The sequence below is a fragment of the Cherax quadricarinatus genome, chromosome 27 (genome assembly GCF_038502225.1).
Source record: "Cherax quadricarinatus isolate ZL_2023a chromosome 27, ASM3850222v1, whole genome shotgun sequence".
Taxonomy (NCBI): Eukaryota; Metazoa; Arthropoda; class Malacostraca; order Decapoda; family Parastacidae; genus Cherax; species Cherax quadricarinatus.
The window spans coordinates 28,587,604-28,605,174 of record NC_091318.1 but is presented as its reverse complement, the minus strand read 5'-3'; the positions used below and the strand labels follow the sequence as shown (position 1 = coordinate 28,605,174).

The 17,571-nt window shown below is 46.0% G+C and overlaps 1 protein-coding gene across 2 annotated transcripts in view; it reads right to left on the bottom strand.

Annotated features, from left to right (window-relative positions):
* LOC128691033 (leucine-rich repeat-containing G-protein coupled receptor 5) overlaps positions 1–17,571 on the bottom strand; it is a 232,591-nt gene that overhangs the window by 127,733 nt on the left and 87,287 nt on the right. The gene's annotated exons all lie outside the window — the stretch shown is intronic.

The window sequence follows — 17,571 nt, the reverse complement described above, 5'->3', positions numbered from 1 at the left end:
AATTTCTCGTGGGGAAAGAAAGCTTTGGATTTTTTTATAATGTACATATTATTCATAACAACTATTTTCCTGTAAAATAAGCAGATTTACTCAGAAATATGTTGGAAACTCATTAAATTCAGTTAAATCTTTGTATTCCCTCCAAAAAAGTGTACATCACAGGCAGCCCCTCTCTTTCATGAGGGGAATTAATACACACAGGAGCCGAGGCTGCCTCCGGGTATAATCACGAATGAGTGGAGACACATTGCCCATCCTGACTAATGACACTGACACTACGTAGCTACACTAGTGGAAGGCCTTGGTCACATGACCAAAAGCTCCAGCTGTTGGCCATCATATGACTACGACCCAGGTTAGAAAACACTTGTCCTATTTAATGACAAATCTTATCTAACCACACTCACTCACTCTCTCTCTCCTAACTTACACATACCCTTCCCTCCCCACCTAATAATGCCCAAAATACATTTATGACACTGGAAAAATAATTACAAGCGTTATTTACAGTGTAACTTCTCATCGCTAACGGAAGCCAAGAATTTATTAATGCTGATATTTCGTCGAGGACGTAGACACTAATACTTTACTGAAACAAAACCTCTGCTTATTGTGGATGAGACACATGAGACACATGAGACACATCTTTACTGCCGGCAATAAAGATACCCAAGTGTTGCGCATCTGTCTTATCCATAATAAGCAGAAGTTTTGCTTCAGTAAAGTATATATATATATATATATATATATATATATATATATATATATATATATATATATATATAGATTACAGGTATACTAGAGGTAGTGGGAGGCTGAGATATGGCTGATAATATCATATATGGCGGATAATATCACAGATATATAGATATGGCTGATAACGTGATAACGTCACAGTAATGACTGATAACGTCAAAAGATGGTTAATAACGCCACTAAGAGCTGATGGTTGACTAACGTTAATTTCAACAAAGAGAACAAGACAAAGATTTCTCAAGACGTAATAAAAGAACTTTTGAGAGATAGAGAGAGAGACAGAGAGAGACAGAGAGAGACTGAAAGAAAGAGTAACACGAAAAAAAAAATACGTACTCTCCCTGATATTCCCCACTTCAAACAAAAAAAATCAAGCACCTAGCATAGAACAAACGAGAGAATAAAAAGTCCAAACAACCATTACACACCTCCCGTCAACCCGTCCCTCCCCCCCCAAGTCCCCCGAACAAACCAAACACGGGAACGTAAAACAGAGGTGGCAGCAAACACCAGCACTGAGGGAGAAAGTGTTTGTTCACCAGCGGGACGTTGGTCGGTACCTCCCAGTTGGACAGCTACCTTGTTCGTCCCCCCCCCCTCACACGTAATTTCACCTTGATCGCGAATTTATGCATTGCCCTCCTATGCTGGGTGGTGGTGGTGTGACATTGACCTCTCTCTCTCTCTCTCTCTCTCTCTCTCTCTCTCTCTCTCTCTCTCTCTCTCTCTCTCTCTCTCTCTCTCTCTCTCTCTCTCTCTCTCCTGTGAGGTCACAGGTACGAGTTCTTCCCTGACGGAGTATCGAGCCATCATCGTCTCACACAGGGTAGTTGGTTAATGGGGGATGGGGGTTTAAAGCCTATCAACTACGCGACAGGGGCATTAAGTCTGCATGTCACCTGTTCACCTCCAGACAGGAATATTTTAATGCTTAAATCGGGGATTAAAATAAACTCTCGGTGTATATACACTGAGAAACATACACCTCCCTGTGTATATACTGAGGCAGGCAATTCTCGGTGTATGTACATTGAAACATATATACCTCTTAGTGAGTGTGTGATGAATGGGTTAGACAAGTTGAAGAATTGAGACACTTATGCAACACATGGGAATCTTTGTTGAAGAAACGTTTCGCCACACAGTGGCTTCATCAGTCCAATACAAAGTAGAAATGGGTAAGGAGAGGAGAAGTTTGAGGTAATCAGTCCCTCAACCTGGAATCGATGTGTTCAGTCCATCACTCTTGTAGTACATTGAGAGATATACACCTCTCGGTATATATACACTGAGAAACATACACCTCCCTGTGTATATACATCTTGAATCTCATACAATTACACAATTACACAATTACACTTGTCTATAACGCAAAAAGAAAAAAAAATTCAAAATAGAGAAAAAACTCTCTCTCTCGTAATCACAAATATACAAATTATTGTCATTAACTACTAAAAATATATTCGAAAGAAAATATTTTTAGACTTGATTTATTCTTATCCTAATGGCACCTCTTTAAGACGATCTTCTAATTGCATCAACCTTGATTTATTCTCTCTACGACGCTGCGTGTTTGTTCTAAATATCTAACTACGGTACTCGTCTTTGCAGAGTGAAAATACACGAATAATGAAAGCCATAATACCGTGGCTGGAACAATGTCACAATACAGTGGCTGGAACAATGTCACAATACAGTGGCTGGAACATTGTCACAACACCATGGCTGGAACAATGTTATAATACCGTGGCTGGAACAATGTCACAATACCATGGCTGGAACAATGTCACAATACCGTGGCTGGAACATTGTCACAATACCATGGCTGGAACAATGTCACAATACCATGGCTGGAACAATGTCACAATACCGTGACTGGAACAATGTCACAATATCGTGGCTGGAACAATGTCACAATACCATGGCTGGAACAATGTCACAATACCATGGCTGGAACAATGTCACAATACCATGGCTGGAACAATGTCACAATACCATGGCTGGAACAATGTCACAATACCGTGACTGGAACAATGTCACAATATCGTGGCTGGAACAATGTCATAATACCATGGCTGGAACAATGTCACAATACCATGGCTGGAACAATGTCACAATACCGTGCCTGGAACAATGTCACAATACCATGGCTGGAACAATGTCACAATACCGTGGCTGGAACAATGTCACAATACCATGGCTGGAACAATGTCACAATACCATGGCTGGAACAATGTCACAATACCGTGGCTGGAACAATGTCACAATACCATGGCTGGAACAATGTCACAATACCATGGCTGGAACAATGTCACAATACCGTGACTGGAACAATTCACAAACAACACACACTCGGGAGTGGAAAGGCCACAGACGACGTTTCGGTCAGTCCTAGACAGCTTCTCGTTTCGTGATGCTGACCGAAACTCAGACCTACCTACCATGGGTCAGTAGGTCTACTGCAGTGCTCCTTCCATTTTATAAGTAAGAAGAACACAAGAAAGGAGCGCTGCAGCAGGTCTACTGGCCCATGCTAGGAAGGTCCAAATCATACCCACTCAAGAAAGGTTATTGTTACTAACACAGGTGTGGTCTAGTGGCCTGCACACCTGGCTGTAGCACGATAACCAATGTAGGAAGGAGCAACAGCAGAGAGAGTAAATACTTATATTTCCTTCACCAAACAGCAAGTATCATATGTACAATATATGCAGAGAATATGTACAGTGAAGAAAATACAAACACAAGACACGGTGAGAACCGTATCGACCAGCTGGGAAGGCAAGTCTGCCAAAACTGCTTAACGAGTGTACCACATCGCTTCACAACTTTAGCGAGGTTCGTTGTTATTGGCATGCATATATGGGTGTGTGACATAAGTAGAATAAAACGCAACGTACTCTTAGCATTCCACAGCTATGTTCGTATGTTCTTCAACGTGAAATATCTACATAAAAAAAATCTGTAGTGGGCTCCTTGAGGCTTTTTGTTATCATAGACAAGTGGGTGGGAGGGGGTGGCTTAGGGATAACCCACATGGGTTTCTTGAATATTCATATCCTCACTTGCATCCTATCTCATCTCTAAAACTGCAGCGACAAGTTATCTTTGGTATTTTTTAGAGATAAGTCTTTTTTTGTGTGTGTGTGCCAAGTAGTTAGGAATTCCAAGAGGGTCTTCACTGATGATTCAACTTAGAGATAGCAGCTTATCACCTTGATAAAGATGATGTTGGTTCTTTTATCTGAAGCAGCACGCGACCAGCTTTGAATTATCTCTCAAGATGCTGCTGTGTAGAGATTATCTCTCAGATGCTGCTGTGTAGAGATTATCTCTCAGATGCTGCTGTGTAGAGATTATCTCTCAGATGCTGCTGTGCTGGGAATATCTCTAGATGCTGCCGCTGTCTTGGGACTGTCTCTCAGATGCTGCCTCTCAATTCTCCATTGTCTCTCAGATAATCACTGTTCTTCCGTCACTAATCAATAACATTGTCATCAATTAACCGACCCACAAAATCAGCTTATGATTTGGCGTCAGACTTAACCCAAAAAAATAATTTCTACAAAGTATATATATATATATATATATATATATATATATATATATATATATATATATATATATATATATATATATATATGTATATATATATATATATATATATATATATATATATATATATATATATATATATATATATATATATATATATACATATATATATATATATATATATATATATATATATATATATATATATATATATATATATATATATATATATATATATATATATATATATTTTATTTTTTTATTATCACACTGGCCGATTCCCACCAAGGCAGGGTGGCCCGAAAAAGAAAAACTTTCACCATCATTCACTCCATCACTGTCTTGCCAGAAGGGTGCTTTACACTACAGTTTTTAAACTGCAACATTAACACCCCTCCTTTAGAGTGCAGGCACTGTACTTCCCATCTCCAGGACTCAAGTCCGGCCTGCTGGTTTCCCTGAACCCCTTCATAAATGTTACCCTGCTCACACTCCAACAGCACGTCAAGTATTAAAAACCATTTGTCTCCATTCACTCCTATCAAACACGCTTACGCATGCCTGCTGGAAGTCCAAGCCCCTCGCACACAAAACCTCCTTTACCCCCTCCCTCCAACCTTTCCTAGGCCGACCCCTACCCCGCCTTCCTTCCACTACAGACTGATACACTCTTGAAGTTATTCTGTTTCGCTCCATTCTCTCCACATGTCCGAACCACCTCAACAACCCTTCCTCAACCCTCTGGACAATAGTTTTGGTAATCCCGCACCTCCTCCTAACTTCCAAACTACGAATTCTCTGCATTATATTCACACCACACATTGCTCTCAGACATGACATCTCCACTGCCTCCAGCCTTCTCCTCGCTGCAACATTCATCACCCATGCTTCACACCCATATAAGAGCGTTGGTAAAACTATACTCTCATACATTCCCCTCTTTGCCTCCAAGGACAAAGTTCTTTGTCTCCACAGACTCCTAAGTGCACCACTCACCCTTTTCCCCTCATCAATTCTATGATTCACCTCATCTTTCATAGACCCATCCGCTGACACGTCCACTCCCAAATATTTGAATACATTCACCTCCTCCATACTCTCTCCCTCCAATCTGATATCCAATCTTTCATCACCTAATCTTTTTGTTATCCTCATAACCTTACTCTTTCCTGTATTCACTTTCAGTTTTCTTCTTTTGCACACCCTACCAAATTCATCCACCAATCTCTGCAACTTCTCTTCAGAATCTCCCAAGAGCACAGTGTCATCAGCAAAGAGCAACTGTGACAACTCCCACTTTATGTGTGATTCTTCATATTTTAACTCCACGCCTCTTGCCAAGACCCTCGCATTTACTTCTCTTACAACCCCATCTATAAATATATTAAACAACCACGGTGACATCACACATCCTTGTCTAAGGCCTACTTTTACTGGGAAATAATTTCCCTCTTTCCTACATACTCTAACTTGAGCCTCACTATCCTCGTAAAAACTCTTCACTGCTTTCAGTAACCTACCTCCTACACCATACACCTGCAACATCTGCCACATTGCCCCCCTATCCACCCTGTCATACTCCTTTTCCAAATCCATAAATGCCACAAAGACCTCTTTAGCCTTATCTAAATACTGTTCACTTATATGTTTCACTGTAAACACCTGGTCCACACATCCCCTACCTTTCCTAAAGCCTCCTTGTTCATCTGCTATCCTATTCTCCGTCTTACTCTTAATTCTTTCAATAATAACTCTACAATACACTTTACCAGGTATACTCAACAGACTTATCCCCCTATAATTTTTGCACTCTCTTTTGTCCCCTTTGCCTTTATACAAAGGAACTATGCATGCTCTCTGCCAATCCCTAGGTACCTTACCCTATTCTATACATTTATTAAATAATTGCACCAACCACTCCAAAACTATATCCCCACCTGCTTTTAACATTTCTATCTTTATCCCATCAATCCCATCAATATATATATATATATATATATATATATATATATATATATATATATATATATATATATATATATATGTATATATATATATATATATATATATATATATATATATATATATATATATATATATATATATATATATATATATATATATATATATATATATATATATATATATATCATGTCCATACAGGGTCGATGTAAACTATATAAACAATTTTAATTGTTTTATGCATTGTTTGTATTCTGTCCAGGTATTGGATTTAGTAATTTTATTAACAATTTCCTGTAAAAGATTAGAGTGTGATAGTTGCATTCTGTCATCCCTCCCACCTGTCATCCCTCCCACCTGTTATCCTTCCCACCTGTCATCCTTCCCACCTGTCATCCTTCCCACCTGTCATCCCTCCCACCTGTTATCCTTCCCACCTGTCATCCCTCCCACCTGTCATCCTTCCCACCTGTCATCCTTCCCACCTGTCATCCTTCCCACCTGTCATCCCTCCCACCTGTCATCCTTCCCACCTGTCATCCTTCCCACCTGTCATCCCTCCCACCTGTCATCCCTCCCACCTGTCATCCTTCCCACCTGTCATCCCTCCCACCTGTCATCCCTCCCACCTGTCATCCTTCCCACCTGTCATCCCTCCCACCTGTCATCCCTCCCACCTGTCATCCTTCCCACCTGTCATCCCTCCCACCTGTCATCCTTCCTACCTGTCATCCCTCACATCTGTCATCCTTCCCACCTGTCCTAACTCCCACCTGTCATCCTTCCCACCTGTCAGCCTTCCCACCTGTTATCCTTCCCACCTGTCATCCTTCCCACCTGTCATCCCTTCCACCTGTCATCCTTCCCACCTGTCAGCCTTCCCACCTGTCATCCTTCCCACCTGTCATCCTTCCCACCTGTCAGCCTTCCCACCTGTCATCCTTCCCACCTGTCATCCTTCCCACCTGTCATATTTCCCACCTGTCATTCTTCCCACCTGTCAGCCTTCCCACCTGTCATCCTTCCCACCAGTCATCCTTCCCACCTGTCATCCTTCCCACCTGTCATTCTTCCCACCTGTCACCCCTCCCACTTGTCACCCCTCCCACCTGTCATTCCCTCCCACCTGTCAGCCTTCCCACCTGTCATCTCTCCCACTTGTCATTCCTCCCACCTGTCATCCTTCCCACCTGTCATCCTTCCCACCTGTCATCCCTCCCACCTGTCATCCTTCCCACCTGTCATCCCTCCCACCTGTCATCCTTCCCACCTGTCATCCTTCCCACCTGTCATCCTTCCCACCTGTCATCATTCCTACCTGTCACCCCTCCCACTTGTCACCCCTCCCACCTGTCATCCCTCCCACCTGTCATCCTTCCCACCTGTTATCCCTCCCAACTGTCATCCTTCCCACCTGTCAGCCTTCCCACCTGCCATCCTTCCCACCTGTCATCCTTCCCACCTGTCATCCTTCCCACCTGTCATCCTTCCCACCTGTCATTCTTCCCACCTGTCACCCCTCCCACTTGTCACCCCTCCCACCTGTTATTCCCTCCCACCTGTCAGCCTTCCCACCTGTCATCCTTCCCACCTGTCATCCTTCCTACCTGTCACCCCTCCCACTTGTCACCCCTCCCACCTGTCATCCCTCCCACCTGTCATCCTTCCCACCTGTTATTCCTCCCAACTGTCATCCTTCCCACCTGTCAGCCTTCCCACCTGCCATCCTTCCCACCTGTCATCCTTCCCACCTCTCACCCCTCTCACTTGTCACCCCTCCCACTTGTCACCCCTCCCACCTGTCATCCCTCCCACCTGTCATCCTTCCCACCTGTTATTCCTCCCAACTGTCATCCTTCCCACCTGTCAGCCTTCCCACCTGCCATCCTTCCCACCTGTCATCCTTCCCACCTCTCACCCCTCTCACTTGTCACCCCTCCCACTTGTCACCCCTCCCACCTGTAATTCCTCCTACCTGTCACCCTCCCACATGTCATCCCTCCCACCTGTCATTCCTCCTACCTGTCACCCTCCCACATGTCATCCCTCCCACCTGTCATTCCTCCTACCTGTCACCCTCCCACATGTCATCCCTCCCACCTGTCACCCTTCCCACCTGTCACCCCTCCCACCTGTCATCCCTCCCACCTGTCATTCCTTCCTCCTGTCACCCCTCCCACATGTCATCCCTCCCACCTGTCACCTCTCCCACTTGTCGTCCCTCCCACCTGTCACCCTTCCCACCTGTCACCCCTCCACCTGTCATCCCTCCCACCTATCCCCACATGTCATCCCTGCCACTTGTCACTCCTCCCACCTGTCATCCCTCCCACCTGTCATTCCTCGCACCTGTGACCCTCCCACATATCACCCCTCCCACCTGTCACCCCTCCCATCTGTCACCCCTCCTACCTGTCACCCCTCCCACCTGTCACCCTCCCACATGTCACCCCTCCCACCTGTCACCTCCCACCTGTCACCCCTCCCACCTGTTACACCTCCCACCTGTCACCCTCCCACCTGTCACCCTTACTACCTGTAACCCCTCCCACATGTCACCCCTCCCATTTGTCACTCCTCCCACCTATCACTCCTCCAACCTGTTACCCCTTCCACCTGTTACCCCTCCCACCTGTCACCCCTCCCACGTGTCATTCCTCCCACCTGTCACCCCTCCCACTCTCACCCCTCCCACCTGTCACCCCTCCCACCTGTCACCCATCTCCACCCGTCACCTCTCCCACCTGTCACCCCTCTCACGTGTCACCCCTCCCACCTGTCACCCATCTCCACCCGTCACCTCTCCCACCTGTCACCTATCAATCTATCGTGAACAATAAGCTACATGCAGCTCAGGTTGGACAAATACTTGAGTAGGTGTGAGTTGGACCTGCCAAACATGGACCAGTATGTGACTTAGACCTACAAGCATGGACCAGTAGGTGACTTGGACCTGCCTAGCATGGACCAGTAGGTGACTTGGACCTGCCTAGCATGGACCAGTAGGTGACTTGGACCTGCCTAGCATGGACCAGTAGGTGACTTAGACCTACAAGCATGGGCCAGTAGGTGACTTGGACCTGCCTAGCATGGACCAGTAGGTGACTTAGACCTACAAGCATGGACCAGTAGGTGACTTGGACCTGCCTAGCATGGACCAGTAGGTGACTTAGACCAACAAGCATGGACCAGTAGGTGACTTGGACCTGCCTAGCATGGACCAGTAAGTGACTTGGACCTGCCTAGCATGGACCAGTATGTGAGTTAGACCTGCCTAGCATGGACCAGTATGTGAGTTAGACCTGCCTAGCATGGACCAGTAGGTGACTTAGACCTACAAGCATGGGCCAGTAGGTGACTTGGACCTGCCTAGCATGGACCAGTAGGTGACTTGGACCTGCCTAGCATGGACCAGTAGGTGACTTGGACCTGCCTAGCATGGACCAGTAGATGACTTGGACCTGCCTAGCATGGACCAGTAGGTGACTTGGACCTGCCTAGCATGGACCAGTAGGTGACTTGGACTTACAAGCATGGACCAGTAGGTGACTTGGACCTACAAGCATGGACCAGTAGGTGACTTGGACCTGCCTAGCATGGACCAGTAGATGACTTGGACCTGCCAAGCATGGGCCAGTAGGTGACTTGGACCTGCCTAGCATGGACCAATAGGTGACTTGGACCTGCCTAACATGGACCAGTAGATAACTTGGACCTACCAAGCATGGGCCAGTAGGTGACTTAGACCTGCCTAGCATGGACCAGTAGATGACTTGGACCTGCCAAGCATGGGCCAGTAGGTGACTTGGACCTGCCTAGCATGGACCAGTAGGTGACCTGGACCTGCCTAGCATGGACCAGAAGGTGACTTGGACCTGCCAAGCATGGACCAGTAGGTGACTTAGACCTACAAGCATGGACCAGTAGGTGACTTGGACTTGCCAAGCATGGGCCAGGAGGTGACTTAGACCTGCCAAGCATGGGCCAGTAGGTGACTTGGACCTGCCAAGCATGGGCCAGTAGGTGACTTAGACCTACAAGCATGGGCCAGTAGGTGACTTGGACCTACAAGCATGGGCCAGTAGGTGACTTGGACCTGCCAAGCATGGGCCAGTAGGTGACTTAGACCTACAAGCATGGGCCAGTAGGTGACTTGAACCTACAAGCATGGGCCAGTAGGTGACTTGGACCTGCCAAGCATGGGCCAGTAGGTGACTTGGACCTGCCAAGCATGGGCCAGTAGGTGACTTAGACCTACAAGCATGGGCCAGTAGGTGACTTGGACCTACAAGCATGGGCCAGTAGGTGACTTGGACCTGCCAAGCATGGGCCAGTAGGTGACTTAGACCTACAAGCATGGGCCAGTAGGTGACTTAGACCTACAAGCATGGGCCAGTAGGTGACTTGGACCTGCCAAGCATGGGCCAGTAGGTGACTTAGACCTACAAGCATGGGCCAGTAGGTGACTTAGACCTACAAGCATGGGCCAGTAGGTGACTTAGACCTTCAAGCATGGGCCAGTAGGTGACTTAGACCTACAAGCATGGGCCAGTAGGTGACTTAGACCTACAAGCATGGACCAGTAGGCCTGATGCAGTGCTACTTCTTTCTTATATTCTTATGCTCAGTGTTGTCATCTGTTGATTAGCTGAGTGATAGCTCCTGGGTCGCTCACTGAAAGGCAGAGGTTCGATCCTCTCCATCCTGGGTTAGTGAGTGGCGAACCTATCTTTTCGGGGCCCCTTGGAGCCTGAACTGTTATGTGACCCCTTGGAGACTGAACTGTTATGGGGCCCCTTGGAGACTGAACTGTTATGGGGCCCCATGGAGCCTGAACTGTTATGTGGCCCCTTGGAGACTGAACTCTTATGGGGCCCCTTGGAGCCTGAACTGTTATGGGGCCCCTTGAAGCCTGAACTGTTATGGGGCCCCCTGAAGCCTGAACTGTTATGTGGCCCCTTGAAGCCTAAACTGTTATGGGGCCCCTTGAAGCCTGAACTGTTATGTGGCCCCTTGAAGCCTGAACTGTTATGGGGCCCCTTGAAGCCTGAACTGTTATGTGGCCCCTTGAAGCCTGAACTGTTATGTGGCCCCTTGGAGACTGAACTGTTATGGGGCCCCTTGGAGCCTGAAGTGTTATGTGGCCCCTTGGAGACTGAACTGTTATGGGGCCCCTTGGAGCCTGAACTGTTATGGGGCCCCTTGAAGCCTGAACTGTTATGGGGCCCCTTGAAGCCTGAACTGTTATGGGGCCCCATGAAGCCTGAACTGTTATGGGGCCCCTTGAAGCCTGAACTGTTATGGGGCCCCCTGAAGCCTGAACTGTTATGTTTCCCCTTGAAGCCTGAACTGTTATGTGGCCCCTTGGAGACTGAACTGTTATGGGGCCCCTTGGAGCCTGAACTGTTATGTGGCCCCTTGGAGACTGAACTGTTATGGGGCCCCTTGGAGCCTGAACTGTTATGGGGCCCCTTGAAGCCTGAACTGTTATGGGGCCCCCTGAAGCCTGAACTGTTATGCGGCCCCTTGAAGCCTGAACTGTTATGGGGCCCCTTGAAGCCTGAACTGTTATGTGGCCCCTTGAAGCCTGAACTGTTATGGGGCCCCTTGAAGCCTGAACTGTTATGTGGCCCCTTGAAGCCTGAACTGTTATGTGGCCCCTTGGAGACTGAACTGTTATGGGGCCCCTTGGAGCCTGAACTCTTATGTGGCCCCTTGGAGACTGAACTGTTATGGGGCCCCTTGGAGCCTGAACTGTTATGGGGCCCCTTGAAGCCTGAACTGTTATGGGGCCCCTTGAAGCCTGAACTGTTATGGGGCCCCTTGAAGCCTGAACTGTTATGGGGCCCCTTGAAGCCTGAACTGTTATGGGGCTCCCTAAAGCCTGAACTGTTATGTTTCCCCTTGAAGCCTGAACTGTTATGTGGCCCCTTGGAGACTGAACTGTTATGGGGCCCCTTGGAGCCTGAACTGTTATGTGGCCCCTTGGAGACTGAACTGTTATGGGGCCCCTTGAAGCCTGAACTGTTATGTGGCCCCTTGAAGCCTGAACTGTTATGGGGCCCCCTGAAGCCTGAACTGTTATGTGGCCCCTTGAAGCCTGAACTGTTATGGGGCCCCTGAAGCTTGAAGTGTTAAGGGGCCCCTGAAGCTTGAAGTGTTATGGGGCCCCTGAAGCTTGAAGTGTTATGGGGCCCCTGAAGGCTGAAGTGTTAAGGGGCCCCTGAAGCTTGAAGTGTTATGGGGCCCCTGAAGCCTGAAGTGCTATGGAGCCCCTGAAGCCTGAACTGTTATGGGGCCCCTGAAGCCTGAACTGTTATGGGGCCCCTTGAAGCCTGAACTGTTATGTGGCCCCCTGAAGCCTGAACTGTTATGGGGCCCCTGAAGCCTGAACTGTTATGGGGCCCCTGAAGCCTGAACTGTTATGGGGCCCCTGAAGTCTGAACTGTTATGGGGCCCCTTGAAGCCTGAACTGTTATGGGGCCCCTTGAAGCCTGAACTGTTATGGGGCCCCTTGAAGCCTGAACTGTTATGGGGCCCCCTGAAGCCTGAACTGTTATGGGGCCCCTTGAAGCCTGAACTGTTATGGGGCCCCTTGAAGCCTGAACTGTTATGGGGCCCCCTGAAGCCTGAACTGTTATGGGGCCCCTTGAAGCCTGAACTGTTATGGGGCCCCTTGAAGCCTGAACTGTTATGGGGCCCCTTGAAGCCTGAACTGTTATGGGGCCCCTTGGAGCCTGAAATTTTCAAATTTTCTTTTAACTTTTATTTTGTATTAAATTACACTCATTATTTTTTTTCACAATTTAGTCTCACACAACAGACCAAAAAAATATATTCAGTGTGGACTAATTATATTAATTATATTAATGTTGGTAGAATTACCAAGAATATGTTAGCTAAAGGGACACAAATACAACTAATGTGACGTTTTGATTGTGGCAATGTTTCGCCCTCTAGGAGCTTTATTTCTTCACATTATGTCCTTGTATTGTATTGATAAAGTCACTGGTGGGCGAAACGTCTACAAATAAAGATACCCAGATGTCGCACATGTGTCTAATACCTCCTCTTCTCGGTATTTATATACCATTTATATACAGCTTTGTCAAAGCTCCTGCAGAGCGAAACGTTGCCACAATAAAATGTCACTTTAGCTGCACTTGTGTCCTTTTACCTAACATTATAGACTAAAGTCTATTCTGGAGCCCCTTCGGGATTAGGGGCCCCCCTGAATCTTGAAGTTCCACTACTATCATAGTAGATCCGCCCCTGGGGAACGTAGAAGTGTGATAGTCGATATCTAGCTGTCAGCGGGTGATAGTCGAGGCCAGGACAGCACTGGCAGTCAACACACAAACATAGCGAAGAGAGGAGAAAGTCATAGAGAGGAGTAATAAAGGGAGGGAGAAGCAGAAGAGGCAGTAAAGGAGGGGAAGAAGAGCAAGTTGTAATGGTTAAGAGGATTACTGTGAGGGGAGAGACAGAGGGGAGAGACAGAGGGGAGACGCAGAGAGGAGACATTACATAGATGGGAGACACAGAAGAAACAAGAGTGACTGTGGTGTCTCATCCCCGCTCATCCTAAGGACTAGGCTTCCCCTCTCAAGCTAAGCACTAGGCTTCCCCTCTCAAGCTAAGCACTAGGCTTCGCCTCTCAAGCTAAGCACTAGGCTTCCCCTCTCAAGCTAAGCACTAGGCTTCCCCTCTCAAGCTAAGCACTGGGCTTCCAATTTCAAACTAAGAACTGGCTTCCCCTCTCATCCTAAGCACTAGGCTTCCCTTCTCATCCTAAGCACTAGGCTTCCCCTCTCATCCTAAGCACTAGGCTTCCTCTCTCATCCTAAGCACTAGGCTTCCCCTCTCCAGCATCACGAGCGCATCAGGACTTTCACTTGTTCAATGTTTACAACAGGTAAAGTGTTCATCACGTCAGGATTATTTCCACTTTCGACTGAGTTTATACCACAGAATATAACAGACAGCAAATGTTAAAATTTTCTTTCGTCATGTAACAAATTCTACCACCTCGAACCTTGACAAAGCCGGCTCGAAATCAGGTTTGAAATCAGGCAAGTAAAATCACGTAAAAATGGATCTTAACAGGCAATTTAACAACTACAAATTGGAATTGATTTTTCAAGAGCTTTCGTAACATCTGAATTTCGTTGTAGAGGAAAAAAAAAAGTTTTCCTGAATATTAATCTCTTTTCAGAGTGACTGAAATGCGAGAAATAAATATGTAAATAAAAGTCTGCCACACCGTCTAAATTCCATTTATACTCGCCTCTCTCTCTCTCTCTCTCTCTCTCTCTCTCTCTCTCTCTCTCTCTCTCTTTATATATATATATATATATATATATATATATATATATATATATATATATATATATATATATATATATATATATATATATATATATATCTGTGGAACCCGACAAGCATTGACTGAATGATGGTTAATGTTTTTTTTTTTCTGGAGTCATTCTCCCTTTGAGGTCACAGCACAGTGATGCTGCACTGGTTCACAGCACAGTGATGCTGCACTGGTTCACAGCACAGTGATGCTGCACTGGTTCACAGCACAGTGATGCTGCACTGGTTCACAGCACAGTGATGCTGCACTGGTTCACAGCACAGTGATGCTGCACTGGTTCACAGCACAGTGATGCTGCACTGGTTCACAGCACAGTGATGCTGCACTGGTTCACAGCACAGTGATGCTGCACTGGTTCACAGCACAGTGATGCTGCACTGGTTCACAGCACAGTGATGCTGCACTGGTTCACAGCACAGTGATGCTGCACTGGTTCACAGCACAGTGATGCTGTACTGGTTCACAGCACAGTGATGCTGTACTGGTTCACAGCACAGTGATGCTGCACTGGTTCACAGCACAGTGATGCTGCACTGGTTCACAGCACAGTGATGCTGCACTGGTTCACAGCACAGTGATGCTGCACTGGTTCACAGCACAGTGATGCTGCACTGGTTCATAGCACAGTGATGCTGCACTGGTTCACAGCACAGTGATGCTGCACTGGTTCACAGCACAGTGATGCTGTACTAGTTCACAGCACAGTGATGCTGCACTTGCTCACAGCACAGTGATGCTGTACTGGTTCACAGCACAGTGATGCTGCACTGGGAGGAGATTATTATTGTTTTTATTAGATATTTGACTTATGTTTACAATTTGCATCTGGATGATAAGGAAATTGGAAGAGAAAATTCATGCTAAGAAAATAAAGAGAAATGAAGAGAAGAATATTTCGATCCTTTCTCTACGACCGTCTTCGGTTCACTGGGTGACACGGTTCTTAGACAAAACCGGTTCAAGAATCAACTGCTGACAAGAATTTATCTACGTACTAGATATATCTATGCATTAACTTTAGATATCTATATTTTTTTTTCAGCAAACCGGCCGTATCCCACCTAGGTAGTGTGACCTAAAGAGAAAAACGAAAGTTTTCCTTTTTAAATTTAGTAATTTGTATATACGGGAGAAGGGGTTACTACCCTCTTGCTCCCGGCATTTTAGTCACCTCTTACGACACTCATGGCTTACGGAGGAAGAGTTCTGTTCCACATCCCCCTATATTAGGTATTAAAGCATCCTTGACTGGTGGCGTACAGGCGACAAACAGCCTTAATCACCGTCTTGTAGCTCATAGGCTTTAAACTTAATTAACCATCGGTTTAACGTAACTATCCTTTATGTAAAGAATGCCACCTTATAATAAAAAAAAGAAACCTTTTTCCAGTTCATAATCCGAGAAAGTTCTCCTTACAGTATTGCTCTGCAACAGTCAGCTTCCAGCTTGTGCAACAGTCAGCTTCCAGCTTTTGCAAAGCTGGGGTGGCTTCACTTGACCTTATCTTATCAACTTTAAACACCAAGTTCCTACGTAAGATCCATCAGGAGATTGGAACTTGCTCTCCCGGGACAAAACTTCGTCCTTGTCTATCAAGGTCGAGCCCACATCACTCACACTTCCCTGGAACTTTCACCACCGCAGCTTAATGCGGCAAGAACACGGGAGACGAGCAAGAACACTAAAGACGAACGAGAACACAAGTATATCACAATTACTTGAGACTAACAAGAACGCAAGTAACTAATAAGAACACAAGTAATAAGTAAAAATTTAAGAAGATAACAAGCACACAAGTTTTTACAAGAACACAACTGGTTAACAAAACCCGGGTGTCTAACGAGAGTGTGCTCTCATTAAACACTTTCAACACTGGTGACAGCATAAATACTTTTATTCAATTGAAGAAGCCTGCAGCGTAGGCGAAACGTTTCGACAATAATGATACCTAAGTGTCGCACATGTGTCTGACATATGTGTCTCACATATGTGCAACACAGCAAAGCCAGGGTGTTTTCCCAACTCTATTGCTAACAACGGTTTAGTGTGACCTATTTATACTACTGGTCCCCACTCACCTTCGAAGCATCTCTAGCTGCTACACTTCATTTCTAGTTCCAGTATGTAAATCTCTGGCCTCATGCTCCACGCTAAGGGACTGACCGTATTCTATTAAGGTCTAGCGACTGAACACCTCAAAATTTTCTTCTCCACTTCTTCTGTCTACATTGATTTAATACCCTCAATTCGACTAAAGAAGCTTGCTGCGTAGACAAAGCATTATGACACTGAAGATACCCAAGTATGGTACATGTGTCTTGTTCATCAAGTTGTCACTATTATGGCTTGTGTATGTTCACTACAGGTGAAATACGTACGGAACAATGAAAAAAAAACTTAAGTCTGGTGAGTAGTGAACACAGTGGGCGTCCACCAAATCATTTATCATGAAGCATAATTTGCGTTATTTACACAGGAGAACATATTGTTTGAATTAGCTGCTAGATCGCCCCGCAAAAGGAGGTGAGGCAGCTGTAGGGAAGACGGGATACTGTCTAACAACAATGGAGCTTCAGATCAGGTCTGCAATAAATCTCTTTCTTATATCGTCTTGTATCTTAATTGGTTCAGCTAGGGTACCGTGAAAGGAAGAAGAGGAACAGGAGGAAGATATAGTGTAGTGGTGGTGGTGGGGGAAGGTGTGCTAATTGTGGTAGTAGTGGCAGGGGTGAGGGGTTGTGGTGGTGCAGTGTGTGTTCGCTCTTTACGTCAGAGATCAAAACTATGAAATACCGTCTAGGATGCATACTCCAAGAGGTGTATGTCCCTCAGTGTATATTCACTGAGAGGTGCATGTCTCTCAGCGTATATACAATGAGAGTGTATTTTAATCCCTATTTTAGGGACTGAAATATTCTTG